The following is a 15,086-nucleotide window of genomic DNA, read 5'->3' on the forward strand; positions in this document are numbered from 1 at the left end:
GCCCGGCCTGAGGTCCCCAAAAGCCACCCAGACATAGGTAAGTGGCACCCACCGGCCTCTGTGGCCCCGCGTTCCCCCCCACCATGGGATTTTTTCCGTTTTATGAGGAGGTGTCCCAGACATTATATCCTTCTCTCCTGGGACAGGTTCTCGATATCAGACATGCTTTAATTTTCGCTACATCATGGGTTTTCATGGCTATATTTGCTACTTACAAGATATGTACAAGGTGTTCTGCCACGAGGGTAAGCGAACTTGAGGCTGAGATACGAGAGTTAAAGCATATGTGCGCAAAACTTAACCTCCTTAAGCAATCAGCAGTTAGCCCCAAAACTTCCATTTCCACAGACATGCACATGTGTTCAGCGGCTCCTCCTTTGACCCCACCCCCAGCTGAGCCCGTTGTTCTGGCTTCCCCTTCTCTAACCCCGCCCCCAGCTGACCCCGTGGTTACGGCTTCCGCCTCTCTAAACCCGCCTTCTGTCAACCCGGTTCCAGCTTCTGCCTCTAAACCCACCTTCTGTCAGCCCAGTTCCAGCTTCTGCTTCTCTAGACCCTCCCCCTGCTAATACCTCATCATTAGGAGACCCTGTGGCTTCCTCTCCTTCAACTCCTCCCCCTGCTGACACCTCATCATTAAGAGACCTTGTGGCTGAGATATGAGAGTTAAAGGATATTTTTTCAGCATTTAGGGAACTTAAACCATTTGCCACCCCGTGAGCTCCATCCCCCTAGATACGTGTTCAGTCGCCCCTGCGGCCACCATGGCAGCTTCCACGGCACCTTCCTCTTCTGTAGCTCTCTCCCCCGCGTCATCAGACCAAGTCCACACCTTCTCGGTAAATGTGGCTCCAACGAGACAAAATCCTCAGGTGTGGCATCCATACTCCTCTAAGGAACTGAGAGAACTCTGACAGTCCATCAAGGAGGATGGAATTCACGCGCCATGGACCAAGTCCATTTTAAGGAGTTTTTACCAGCACCTTAACACCCCCCAGAACTGGAAAGACCTGGCTTGTGCTGCACTCCCAGACCCCCTCTACCTGCAATGGAAGGCATGCTTCCGCGATGAATGCTCTAGACCATCGCAGGAAAATAGTAACAAACAGATAGAATGGAATTTTGATGCTTTGTTTGGAGCAGGAGCGTTTGAATCTGGAACTCAGCAGGCAGAAGCCAGGTTTCCAACCGGTTATTTTGAACAGGTATGCATCTGCACAACACAAGCATGGGAAAGGGTGACCCCAACCAATGTATGTTACTCAGTTCCCTTTAACTCTCTTTGCCAAGGCACTGATGAATCATTAGCGACCTTTATCTCAAGGGTGAGGGCAACCTTAGAGAGAAAGATTTATAATCCTGAAGTCCGCTCTCTACTCCTGTGCTCTATTGTCTGGGATGGCATGATACCACAATTCCATCAGGCATGCCTTAGTCTTAAACACCTACACCCAGATAATTGGATTTTAGTGACATAGGAACTTACATCATGCTCTTATGGGGCACCTGCTATGACACAGGTTTATGCAGTTACCCCACGTAATCAAAACGGGGCCTGCTTTCAGTGTGGTCGCCAAGGGCATTGGTGTAACCAATGTCCTGATAAGTTGCAACCATGCCTCCAGTTAGAGCAACCCTGCCTCCAATCAGGACAACCCCACCTTCAGTCAGGGAGCCAGAAGCCATGGAGGGTTTGTCCCAGATGTCGTAGTGGGTTTCATTGGAAGAGAGATTGTTGGTCCAAATTTCATAAAGATGGCACACCTCTGAATGGTACAAATTTGAGGCCTGAGATTTTGTGGACCACTCCTGTTTTAGAACAAGGTCACCCTACTATGACAGTAAAGATTGACAATATTCCTTTTAAATTTTTGATTGAGAAGGGGGCAGAAAAGATGATTTTAAGGCAAGCAGAGGTTCCCCAAAATTGGGAACTCCTCCCTGGACCCAGTATACATGGAGTAGGAGGGGTGACCCCATCATTTCGCACACGAGATTCGCTTGAGTGGGAAGACCTGGAAGGTTCTACCGGACACTTCCGCCCTTTGGTAGCTGATATTAGCACCAACCTACTGGGCTGGGATCTTCTGGAATGTCTTGATGTTAGGATATCCATGGATGCCTCTGCAGAGCGTAACACTCGCTCCTGCAAGACCAGATATAATCAGCACCCCAATACTAACTGCCACTGTTCGTATGCAAACTCCCCGCTTAGGCTGGTTTTCTAATAAGCCTGTCTGGGTGGAGCAGTGGCCTTTACCTAGGATAAACTAGAAATTTTAAAGGAGCTCGTCCAAGAGAAGATATCACTGGGACACATTCGTCATTCTCGATGCCCATGGAATACTCCTGTCTTTGTGATAAAAAGCGCTCAGGAAAATGGTGCCTCCTCCAAGATCTCCATGCAGTAAATAAAACCATGCAGGTCTGGGGCTCCCCCCAAAGGGGTTTGCCTCTTGCTTCTGCAATTCCCATGGGAATTCCAATCATAGCTATTGATATACAAGATTGTTTTTTCTCTATTCCCTTGCATCCACAAGATTGTAAATGTTTTGCCTTCTCTGTTCCTTCTGTTAATAACGCCAGCCCTGATGATATATTTGAATGGTGGTGCTGCCCCAGGGTATGGCCAATAGTCCTACAATTTGTCAGGAGGCTGTTAAATCTGCCCTTTTCCCATATATTCATAAGGGCCTTACTGTTTTTCATTACACAGATGATATTTTAATATGGGGGAAAATCAGATACAGATCTCTATGCCTTACGTGATTTTCTCATTCCTGCATTAAAGAAAAGCGGCCTTAATGTAGTTCCTGAGAAGATACAGCTAATTCCTCCAATATCTTTACTAGGTTCAGAGATTTCTCTAACGCAAATTCGTCCCTTAAAACCTTATGTCACTTTTCCTTCTAACCTTACTCTTGCTTCTTTACAAAGTTTTCTAGGAAATTTAAATTTGCTTAGGCAGTATCTCTATCTGCCTATAAGCTGCCTCCAACCACTGTTTGACCTGTTGAAAGGAAACAAACAGCCCTCCTCAAAACGTAAGTTAACTCCCGAGGCCTCCTTGGCACTGGAAAGGGTTAACCAGGCCCTCCAGGAAATGCACCTTGTTCGATTCTCCCCCTCCTCTCCGGTAAACCTTCTAATCTTTAACTCCACCCCCACAGTAGTAGGGGCATTGTGGCAAGACCATGGGGTTCTCGAGTGGCTTCACACACCAGTAGGCAGAGCTCCAAGACTCCTCACTGAGATAGACGCATTAGCATTCATGGTTTGCCAAGGGAGAAATAGGTCTGTGCAGGTATTAGGGAAAGAACCGGATTTAATTATCCTGCCCTTTTCTCTCACAGATACACAGTGGCTTATACGCCATCATTCCCGCTTTTCCATAAGCTTCGTGGGGTTTCCAGGACAAATAGATAACCATTTTCCTTCTAATAAATTGATAGCTTCTTTACCTTTTTTGCCTCTACTAGCACCTAAACTTTTCTCTCAGGATCCTATTCCCTCTGCTCCTACAGTCTTTACTGATGGTGGAAAAAGGGGAGCTGCTGCCCTTATATATTACCCAGATAAACAATCTCCTAAACCTCTCTTTACTGAGCTTCCTGAGAATTCCCCTCAGTACAAAGAACTTTATGCTGTTTTCCTTGCATTAAAAGCTGTACCAGAATCCTTCAACCTTTTTTCTGACAGTGTGTATACTGTTAACTTACTTCCATGGCTTGCTCGTTCTTATGTGAAAATTGATGACAACCCACTTTCCCTTCTCTTGATTCAAATCACCTCTATGCTCTCTTCTCGAACCCAACCACTGTATATTCAACACCTTCATTCCCACAGCCCTCTTCCTGGTTCCCTGTACAAAGGGAATGCTGCAGTTGACCGCCTTGCCTCAACAGGAACTTTCCCAGTCTCTGTCTCTGATCCTGCTAATTTTCATTCTCTAAGCCATGTTAATCTTAAAGGCCTTCAAGCTCGATTTCCTGATGTTCCTTTACCACAGTTAAAACATATCCTCGCTACATGCTCTTCTTGTGCAAGTCTCATAAAGACACCTGCTATCCAGACCCTTGGGGTTAACCCCCGAGGTTTAAAAGCAAATGCTATTTGGCAAATCGATGTCACCCACATACCAAACTTTGGCAAACAAAAATATGAAAAATATGTGTTTGTCACAATTGATACCTTTTCTAAATTTATGTGGGCAACAGCTCAGACGGGAGAAAGCACTAAAAAGCTTGTAAGCCATATGCTCTCTTGTTTTGCCGTTATGGGCTTACCATTTTTTAAAACAGACAACATGCCTATGTTTACCAGCAAACAACTTAAAGATTTTTGTTCCCTCTGGAATATTACTCATATCACAGGCATTCCCTACAATCCACAGGGACAAGGCATTGTTGAGAGGGCCCATCAAATGCTTAAGGCTCAATTAAATAAAGATAAAGGAGGAACATATCCCCCAATATCCAGCTAGCAAAAGCCTTAACTACATTAAATCTCTTTAATATTTACAATAATTTGGACCTACCTCCTATTATTCTTCACTGGCAAACACCATCTACCCTCCCATCTATTAAGGTCAAATGGAAAGACCCACTCGATAAAATTTGGAAAGGGCCTGACCCCCTGTTGACCATGGGAAGGGGTTTTGCATGTGTTTTCCCTCAAAATTTCTCTAAACCTGTCTGGGTTCCTGCCCGCCATGTCCGACAATACCCGCAGGATGGCGCTGTTATCCCTGAAGAACAAGAAATACTACAAGAGGACTAGATGCAGGATACATCCCAGGACCCATAATACGACATGGCAGAACCTACAAAATCTGGCTCACAGAGACCTCTCTCCTACCCTTTCCCTGAATGTCTTATGTTATAACTGGCCAGTTGTATTTTGTGAGTCAATGTTTTGAATGACAAAAAAAATTTTTTTTCGCATGCCCCACCTGCTCGGAGTACTCTAAAAGGTAATTGGCTTTATATAAAAATGCAGGACGCAGCCAAAGTTTCTAAAGATGTCCAGAAACATTCCTAAATTTTTGTTTTTCTCCCTCTTTTGATTTTTATATATAGTTTCGGTGTTTAGTCTTAAACTGTGTGGCTAATGACGGATATAAATTTGTTTTTAAAATGATATGTTTTTATAGCAAAAGTTTTTTCCTCCTTTATAACAAAAGTTTTTTTCCTCCAGTGTGTTATAACTAAATGTTTATGGGTATGTCTCAAGTTTGGTAACACTAACTTAATGGTCAAAAGTGTAATCTTACAGCTACATTATTACCAGGCAAGGTGAAATTAATTTTCTAAAGGTAACTAACTATTTAAGGTAAAAGTCTAAATGTTTAACGTGACAATTCATTTCCAAAACTAAAATATACAGGACACCTTTGGAGGGCCCCCAAAAGTGCCCTGTAAACTATCTTGTAGAAATTAATCCACAACAGATCTGGCATCAATCTGGCACTTTAAATGTTAAAATCATTGTCACGAAAATGTGTTAACTCTCTAGTAATCTGAGTCTGTTTATAGTCCAAAGTAAAATTAGTTAAAATTCAAAATACATATTTTAACTAAAATTGGTCTCTAGATCCTGCTGTAGAGACTGCTACAGAAAGTCACATTAGATGACCTTTAAATAAAATCATAAAGATATTTAAACCAATTATAATCATCAAGGTATCAACTATAGTAAACCTCTAACTTGTTACAAGTTCAAATTAACCACGAGAAGCAGATTGTTTGTGTTTCTTTCAGAGGAATCCCGGGAAAAACCATCTGAACCCCTATACACCCTGACGTCACCCACTATACGGCACGACTACCGTGGCACACTCCCCCGAAACCCTAGATGTCACTTAACACGATCTGAAGAACCTGATACACAGATCCAAGGATAGAACTTTCTTAATGCCTGCTTGCCATTCCTGCTTCTGATTTGCCTGTCGCGTGTTGGCGGTTCCAGCTACCTATCTACAGAAAAGCAGAATTCCAGCGGCTGACCTTCCTCATGCAGTGTTTCATCCCCTGCCATTTCTTCCCCTAGCCATCTACTTTGGACTGAGACTTGTATCGGACTTGCTGGCATACCCTATAGACATTTTACACAATTTTAAAGTAGCTTATTTCCCTTCACGCTGCTGATTTTTCATAGACTGATCCTGAGTAGTTCATAGACTTTACAGACTGTTGCCTTGAGGACTATACAATGCCATATAGCCCCTCTGTTTGGTGAGTCATGCCCTCCAGCCTCCCCCTCATTATGTACCCTTGCCCCCTCCTGTTGGGTAGTATGCCACCTCCCCCTGGCTTCTGCTTAACCATATGCCTATATAGGGATTTACTGATCCAAAGCTTTGGTCTATTTACATAAATCACTTTTACATTTACATAAAGCACTCCCTCCAGGGCATTGGTGGTTCAGTGATAGGATTCTTGCCTGTTCCGCCCCCTCCTTGTCACACTCTGATTTTCACCAGTCACTTTTCTCTCCACCCTCTCTATATCACTTCCTGTTTCCACCCTACTTGGAGAATATAAAAACAGCTGCTCTTCTGATTAAAGACACTTGGAAATTGCTTTCCGGCTCCGAGAGTTCCAGAGTGTATCTCCTGCGGAAGTTAGTGTGGCACGAGTTCCTGATCCCTCTCCCACACAGCAGCCTAGTTCGGCTCCAGTTGAGTTCTCTCCAAGCCAGAGAGCACTAGCTCAGGAAGAAGTACCCTCAGGCTATCCCGGCATCTGGCGCCCAGAACAGGGACACGTAAGCAGCAGATTTACAAGAAGACATCTTAGATAAGTACACACCTTTTGGGTATCTGCAATATTGTGTTAAGGCACTGTGATTTTTTTTCATTCTTATTGTTTTCCTGAGATCTCTCCACCATGGAAAATCTTTTCCAAATTCTGCATTCTTTTTCCAGTATACAATTTTTATATATCTGGGACATTTATCTCGGGGCTTCACCTTATATCCTGTTGATCATCATAGCAGCTTTTAAGGGATATATAGGGCAACCTCTCAAAAGGCTTAAGGACCTAGAGGCTGAGGTCCAAGAGATAAAGGAAGTGATCATAGAACTTAACCAGCACCTTAAAAACAAGAAGAAGCAAAGGCCTGTCGTGATCTTGACCCACCCTAATTCCTCTGCATCTTGCCCTGAGGCCCCTATTTTGGCAAACACGTGTCCGAATTCTCCTTTGGACTCCACAGCCACTTCTTCGGCCACCCCCATTTTGGCAGACACATGTACGGAACCTCCTGCTGCCTCCACGGCTGCTTCTTCGCCCACCCCTGTTTTGACAGACACATGTCCGAATTCTCCTGTAGCCTCCAAAACCACTTCTTCGGCCACTTGTCCAGAAGCTTCCACTTCGGTGACTCCTCCTACCGCTACACACTTATCAGAGCAAGTCCACACATTTCCGGTCAATGTTGCCCCCAATAGACAAAAACCTCAGGCCTGGTATCCATATTCCGCCACAGACCTGAAGGAACTACGCCAGGCTATCAAGGATGATGGTGTTCATGCCCCATGGACCAGGTCCATTTTACAAGGCCTGCTTCAGAACCTTAATACCCCCCAAGATTGGAGGGATGTGACTTTCTGGAATCTTTAGATGTAGTGATATCCTCAGACACCTCTGCAGGACACCACACTCACTCCTGTGAGAGTGCTAGACCCAACCAGCACCCCCAATACTAACTGCCACTGTTCGTAACAGAACTCCCCGCTTAGATTGGCTTTCTAATGAGCCTGTCTGGGTGGAACAGTGGCCTTTGCCTAGGGAGAAGCTAGAAATTTTTTAAAAACTCGTCCAAGAGCAGTTATCTTTGGGACACATTCGTCATTCTCGGAGCCGATGGAATACTCCAGTCTTTGTGATTAAAAAGCGCTCAGGAAAATGGCACCTCCTCCAAGATCTTCATGCAGTTAATAAAACCATGCAGGTTTGGGGCTCCCCCCAAAGGGGTTTGCCTCTTGCTTCCGCAATTCCCACAGGAATTCCAATCATAGCTATTGATATACAGGATTGTTTTTTCTCTATTCCCTTACACCCACAAGATTATAAACGTTTTGCTTTCTCTGTTCCTTCTATTAATAATGCCAGCCCTGCCGATAGATTTGAATGGGTGGTACTGCCCCAGGGCATGGCTAATAGTGTTGGTATGCATGAGACCCCTTCTGTTATTTGGTTTAAATCCCCCCTGCTTAATACTATTTTATTTACATAACCACTGTTAACAAGTTCCACCCTCCCTCTAGGGCATTTGTGGTTCAGTGATAGGATTCTCACCTAATCTGCCCCTCTTTGTCACACTCTGATTTTCACCAGTCACTTTTCTCTCCACCCTCTCTATGTCACACCCTGTTTCCACCCTACTTGGGAAGTATATATAAAGACAGCATTGTGAGTTTTAGAGTACTTTACCTTGAGTTTAGCTTAGCTCGTCTTAGATTGTGCTGCGTCCTGCATGAATAAAGAGATACTGCGTATAAGCCAGCCATGAGTCCCTGGTTGTCTGTTACCCGCCCGTGAAGCCAGCCTGGCGAAAACAACATAACCCGTGGAAAACAACATATGGCGCCCAACGTGGGGCCAGACCTGCGCAACTCCCAGATAAGTGAAGACTTTGCCTACCTATGCACTATGGTCTTCTCTTCTACTTATGAAGAGGTTTTCCAAAGCCTCTACTGTTTCATCATGAGACAGTTAGTCTGTCTCTGGAACATTTTACTCTGGGCCACATTTCGGTTCCCTAACCGGGAACTCTGGTTTCTTATGACCGGGATCATAGAGCTTGGGAGATGCACGGAGATTTCTCCTTGGACTTTCTGGATTACCTCTCCCATGTTTCCTGAGGAAAAGGACTACATTTCGCTCCAGGCCATAATTTCGTTCTTTATGACCGTGATCGTAGACCTTGGGACATGCATGGGGATTTCCCCTGGGACTTTCTGGACTTCTCGAATGTTTCCCATGGAGAAGGACTACTCTAATTTGAAGAACATTCTCGAGTACCCTGGCAGTTCCCAAGTATGGAGACACGTGGTTAGTTCTACTCTCCTGATTGGATTCTTTCTTCGATGGGAAGACGCTTTTAAAAATGGGTGCCTGAAGCAATCCAACAGGGACAGTCTGAAGCACCCTAAATGGAATTTCGAAGACCTTTTTGGACTAGGACATCCTCCGGAGATTCTTAATCCTACATTGTGAGATCTTGATAATCTGGTTTAAGTTGCGTTTCATAAGAGAATGATTTGAATGACTGAATTCTTGTTTGACATTGACTTAAAAAAAAAAAAAAGAAGCTGGACGCAGCCATGATTTCTAGAGACATCCAGAAACAATCCAAAAAATTGTTTTTTCCCTCCTTTGATTTCTCTTTTACATCTTGACATGAATCTGAAATGTTTAATCCTGGAAACCGTATGAGTTATGGGTGGGGCAGATAGTGCAATGATTATGTTAATTATTCTCATGCCTGAGGCTTTTAACCGTGGTTCTTCTGTTTACCTTTCCACATTTTATTGAGTTTAAGCTGTTTAAACAACCTTAAAATCATACTAGAAAGGACTTCCAATTATAAAAGAGTTATCAATTATAGTAAACTTCTAATCTGCTACAAGTTTTGTTTGACAAGTGAATTTCAGCTGTCAAGTCTTCACATGAAAAAGCATCTACTCAAATGAAAATTTCTGAGAATCCATTTGGACCCCTGTTCTCTGACATTGCCCCCGGAAACCAATGATGTGACCTGGCACGACCTGAAGAAACAGATTCACAGACTCGAAAGCTCACTCTCGACAGAAAAACAGAATTCTGGTGGCCAACATTCCCCATCGAGACAGACGTGCAGCGTTTCATCCTCTGGCATTTTCTTCTGTGGTCAGCTACTTTGGACTGACACCTCCATCGGACTTACTGGTACACGCTGCTGTGTTTCTCAAAGACTAACTTCAGCCAGTTGCCTTGAGACTTTATAGACCATGTCCCCTCGCCTGCAGGCTCTGTCCCAGAGGCAGAAAACTCCCACTCCTTATTAGGTTATGCCCACAGAGGCATGAAGCGCCCCAAGAGGCAAGAGATGCCCACAGAGGCAAGAAACGCCCTTTGAGGCAAGAGATGCCCCCAGAGGCATGAAGTGTTCCCAGAGGCAAAAAATGCCCTTTCGCCTGCTAGGCCTTGCCTTTTGAGGCAAGAAAAGCTCCCCTTAGCATCACACTGTTTATTGCTGCTTGCCTATTTTGTTTTCCATGTCTTATGCCAGTTCTTTTGAAAACGCCTGTACAATACACGTTTCTGTTCACCCCGCAATGGCCATTAGTTAAAAAGAAAGGGGGAATTGTTGGTATGCATGAGACCCCTTCTGTTTCATTTGGTTTAAATCCCCCCTGCTTAACACTGTTTTATTTACATAACCACTGTTAACAAGTTCCACCCTCCCTCCAGGGCATTTGTGGTTCAGTGATAGGATTCTCGCCTAATCTGCCCCCTCTTTGTCACACTCTGATATTCACCAGTCACTTTTCTCTCCACCCTCTCTATGTCACATCCTGTTTCCACCCTACTTGGGAAGTATATATAAAGACAGCATTGTGAGTTTTAGAGTACTTTACCTTGAGTTTAGCTTAGCTCGTCTTAGATTGTGCTGTGTCCTGCATGAATAAAGAGATACTGCGTACAAGCCAGCCATGAGTCCCTGGTCGTCTGTTACCCGCCCGTGAAGCCAGCCCGGCGAAAACAACATAACCCGTGGAAAACAACATGATAGTCCTACTATTTGTCAAGAGATTGTTAAATCTGCCCTTTTTCCATATATTCATAAGGGCCTTAAGGTTTTTCATTATATGGATGACGTGTTAATATGGGGAGAATTAGATACAGATCTCTCTGCCCTACGTGATTTTCTAATCCCTGCCTTAAAGAGAAGTTGACTTAATGTAGCTCCGGAGAAGATACAGCTAATCCCTCCAATATCTTTCTTAGGCTCAGAAATTTCCCTAACGCAGATTCGTCCTTTAAAACCTTGTGTTACTTTTCCTTCTAATCTCACTCTTGCTTCTTTACAAAGTTTTCTTGGAAATTTGAATTGGCTTAGGCAGTATCTTTATCTGCCTACGAGCTGCCCGCAACCACTGTTCGATCTGTTAAAAGGAAACAAACAGCCCTCCTCAAAGTATATGTTAACCCCCGAAGCATCCTTGGCTTTGGAAAAAGTTAACCAGGCTCTCCAGGACATGCACCTCGTTCGGTTCTCCCCCTCCTCTCCAGTAAATCTTCTAATCTTTAACTCCACCCCCATGGTAGTGGGGGCATTGTGGCAGAAACATGGCATTCTCGAATGGCTTCATACGCCAGTAGGCGGAGCTCCAAGACTCCTTACCGAGATTGATGCCTTAGCATTTATGGTTCCCCAAGGAAGAAACAGATCGGTTCAGGTCTTAGGAAGGGAACCAGATTCAATAATTCTTCCCTTTTCTCTCACTGATACAGAATGGCTCATATGCCACCATTCTCGTTTTGCCATAAGTTTAATGGGTTTTCCAGGACAATTAGATAATCATTTTCCCTCTAATAATTTGATAGCTTCTTTACTTCTGTTGCCTCTACTAGTACCTAAAGTTTTCTCTCGAGATCCCATCCCCTCTGCTCCTACAGTGTTCACTGATGGTGGTAAAAAGGGAGCTGCTGCCCTTATATATTATCCAGACCAGCAATACCCCAAACCTCTCTTTACTGAACTTCCTGATAATTCCCCTCAGTACAAAGAACTTTATGCTATTTTCCTTGCATTAAAAGCTGTACCAGAATCCTTCAACCTTTTTTCTGACAGTGTGTATACTGTTAACTTACTTCCATGGCTTGCTCGATCTTATGTAAGAATTGATGACAACCCACTTTCTCCTCTTTTAATTGAAATTACCTCTATGCTCTGTTCTCGAACCCATCCACTGTATGTTCAGCACCTACGTTCCCACAGCCCTCTTCCTGGTCCCCTGTCCGAAGGGAATGCTGCAGCCGACCACCTTGCCTCCACAAGAATTCTCCTAGCCTCTGTCTCTAATCCTGCTGACTTTCATTCCCTAACCCATGTTAATCTTAAAGGTCTTCGAGCTCGATTTCCTGATATTCCTCTGCCACAGTTAAAACGTATTCTTGCTACATGTTCCTCCTGTGCAGGTCTAATCAAAACACCTGCTATTCAGACTCTGGGGGTTAATCCTCGAGGTTTATAAGCCAACGCTCTTTGGCAAATTGATGTTACCCACATACCTAACTTTGGCAAACAAAAATATGTGTTCGTCTCAATTGATACCTTCTCTAAATTTATGTGGGCTACAGCTCAGACTGGAGAAAACTCAAAAAAGACATATGCTCTCCTGTTTTGTTGTAATGGGCTTACCTCTTCAACTTAAAACGGATAATGGACCTGATTTTACCAGCAAACAATTTAAAGATTTTTGTTCCCTCTGGAACATTACTCATACTACAGGCATTCCGTATAATCCACAGGGACAAGGCATTGTTGAGAGGGCCCATCAAACTCTTAAGGCTCAATTAAATAAAGAAAAAGGGGAAATGTACCCCCCTAATATCCAGCTGGCAAAAGCCTTAACTACATTAAATCTCTTTAATATTTACAAAAACTCCGACCAACCTCCTATAATTCTTCATTGGCAAACACCACCCACCCTCCCAGCTATTAAAGTCAAATGGAAAGACCCACTTGATAAAATTTGGAAAGGACCTGACCCCCTGTTGACTATGGGGAGGGGTTTCGCATGTATTTTTCCACAAAATTACTCCAAGCCTGTTTGGGTTCCTGCCCGCCATGTCCGGCAATACCCACATGATGGCACTGATATCCCTGAAGAACAAGAAACACTGCAAGAAGACTGGCTGCAAGAGGACTGGCTACAGGATGCACCCCAGGATCCATAATACAGCATGGCAGAATCAAAAAAAAATCTGATTCACAGAACTCTTCCCCCCCCCCAAATGAATGTCTTATGCTATGACTGACCAGTTGTGTTTTGTGAGGGGGTGAGTGATTGAAAAAAAAATTGAGTGAGTTGAGAGACCAAAATTTTTGTATGACCTATTGTGCTCAGAGTACTCTGAAAGTTAACTGACTTTATATAAAACGGCTGGACGCAGCCATGGTTTCTAGAGACGTCCAGAAACAGTCCAAAAATTGTTCATTCCCCCTTTTGATTTCTTTTTTAAGTCTTGATATCAATATGAAATGTTTCATCTTAAACTGTGTGAGTAAAGATGGTTCAACTATGACAGTAGATCTAAATTCACATTTGAAATGATATATCTTATTTACAAGTTTTTCTCCTCCTGTGTGTTATAAACTATATGTTTAATATGCGTGTTTCAAGTTTGGTAAACATTAACTTAACAGTTAAATTGTAACTTCGAAGCTACATTTTTACGAGAAGAGGTAAAATCAATTCATTTAAGTAACTGAGTGTTTAAGGTAAAACTCTAAATATTCAATGTGACAATTCATCATCTCCTAAGTTAAAATACAAATTCTCTACAGGACATTTTTGGAGGGCCCCCAAAAATGTCCTGTAAGCTATCTTGTGGAAATTAATCCACAACAAATTTGGCATCAATCCGATATTGTAAATGTACCAAAAAAAATTGTCACTAAAATGTGTTAACTCTAGTAACCTGAGTTTGCTTAAAAACCCAATGTAAAAATAGTTAAGAATCAATATATGTGACTTAAATTCGGTATGAAAATTTTGCTATATAAAGACTGCTACATGAGGTCACATAAGATGACCTTTACATGAAATTATAAAGATACCTAAACCAATTATAATCATTGAGTTATCAATTGTAGTAAACTTCTAATTTGTTACAAAGTTTTTTCATAAGTAATTGACTACAGCTATGACAAGCCTTCGCATAAAGAAGCATCTGCTCATATAGAATCCCCAGAAATCCATCTTGGACCCCTGACCTCTGACATCACCCACAATTACAGCCATCCCCCGAAACCCATGATGTGACCTGACACGATCTGGAGAACCTGATTCACAGACTCCAAAGCACAAGACTTTCCTACTGCCTTTCTCTCAACCATCAGAGTCTGCTCTTCCTACTTCTGTTTCGCCCACCATGTTTTGGCGGTTCCAGGTCACTCTCTACAGAGAAAAAAAGTTCCAGTGGCCCCGTCCTCCTCCATCAAGATAGACGTGTGGCATTTATTTCCTGGCTGTTGACATTGGACTGATGCTTCTATAGAACTTGCTGGACACTCCTTTTATACTGCTGGACTTCTTGAAGAATGACTGTAGCAGTTCATAGAACTTTCCGCCAGCTGACTCGGGATTTTGCAATGCCAGATCACCCCTCTAGCCCCTCGGCTTATCAGGCCCCCACTCCTCCACCCATCAGGCTCACTCTGTCTCTTGCTACTCTTACTTATCCCTCCCTGTCTTGTGCTAGTTCTTTTTGAAGACACTTACACACTATCATTCTGCTTTCTTCCCAACAGGTTTCTGTTCACCCCTACACTGCTATTCCCCTGACAGAGATGAAGCCTTTTACAGACATTGACCCAGTTATATATGGCCATTAAGTAAGAGGAAGATGTTGGGGAATTGTGAGGATATGGTTGAGCTTGGAAGGGCTTGAGCCTGTGAGGTGTGTCAATCCTGTTAGTCTCTCTCTCTCCACGGAGAGGTTGAGCAAGGAGGGACAGTAGAACCCCAAAAAAGGTGTGCCTCTTATCAGTCTCCCTGCCTCACAAAGTGCCCCGCACTCCTGATACTATGGCAAATAGTTAAAAAGAAAGGGGGAGATGTTGGGTAGTATGCCACCTCCCCCTGGCTTCTGCTTAACCATATGCCTATATAGGGATTTACTGATCCAAAGCTTTGGTCTATTTACATACATCACTTTTACATTTACATAAATCACTCCCTCCAGGGCATTGGTGGTTCAGTGATAGGATTCTTGCCTGTTCCGCCCCCTCCTTGTCACACTCTGATTTTCACCAGTCACTTTTCTCTCCACCCTCTCTATAGCACATCCTGTTTCCACCCTACTTGGAGA

Source organism: Erinaceus europaeus, chromosome 11 (genome assembly GCF_950295315.1).
Source record: "Erinaceus europaeus chromosome 11, mEriEur2.1, whole genome shotgun sequence".
NCBI lineage: Eukaryota > Metazoa > Chordata > Mammalia > Eulipotyphla > Erinaceidae > Erinaceus > Erinaceus europaeus.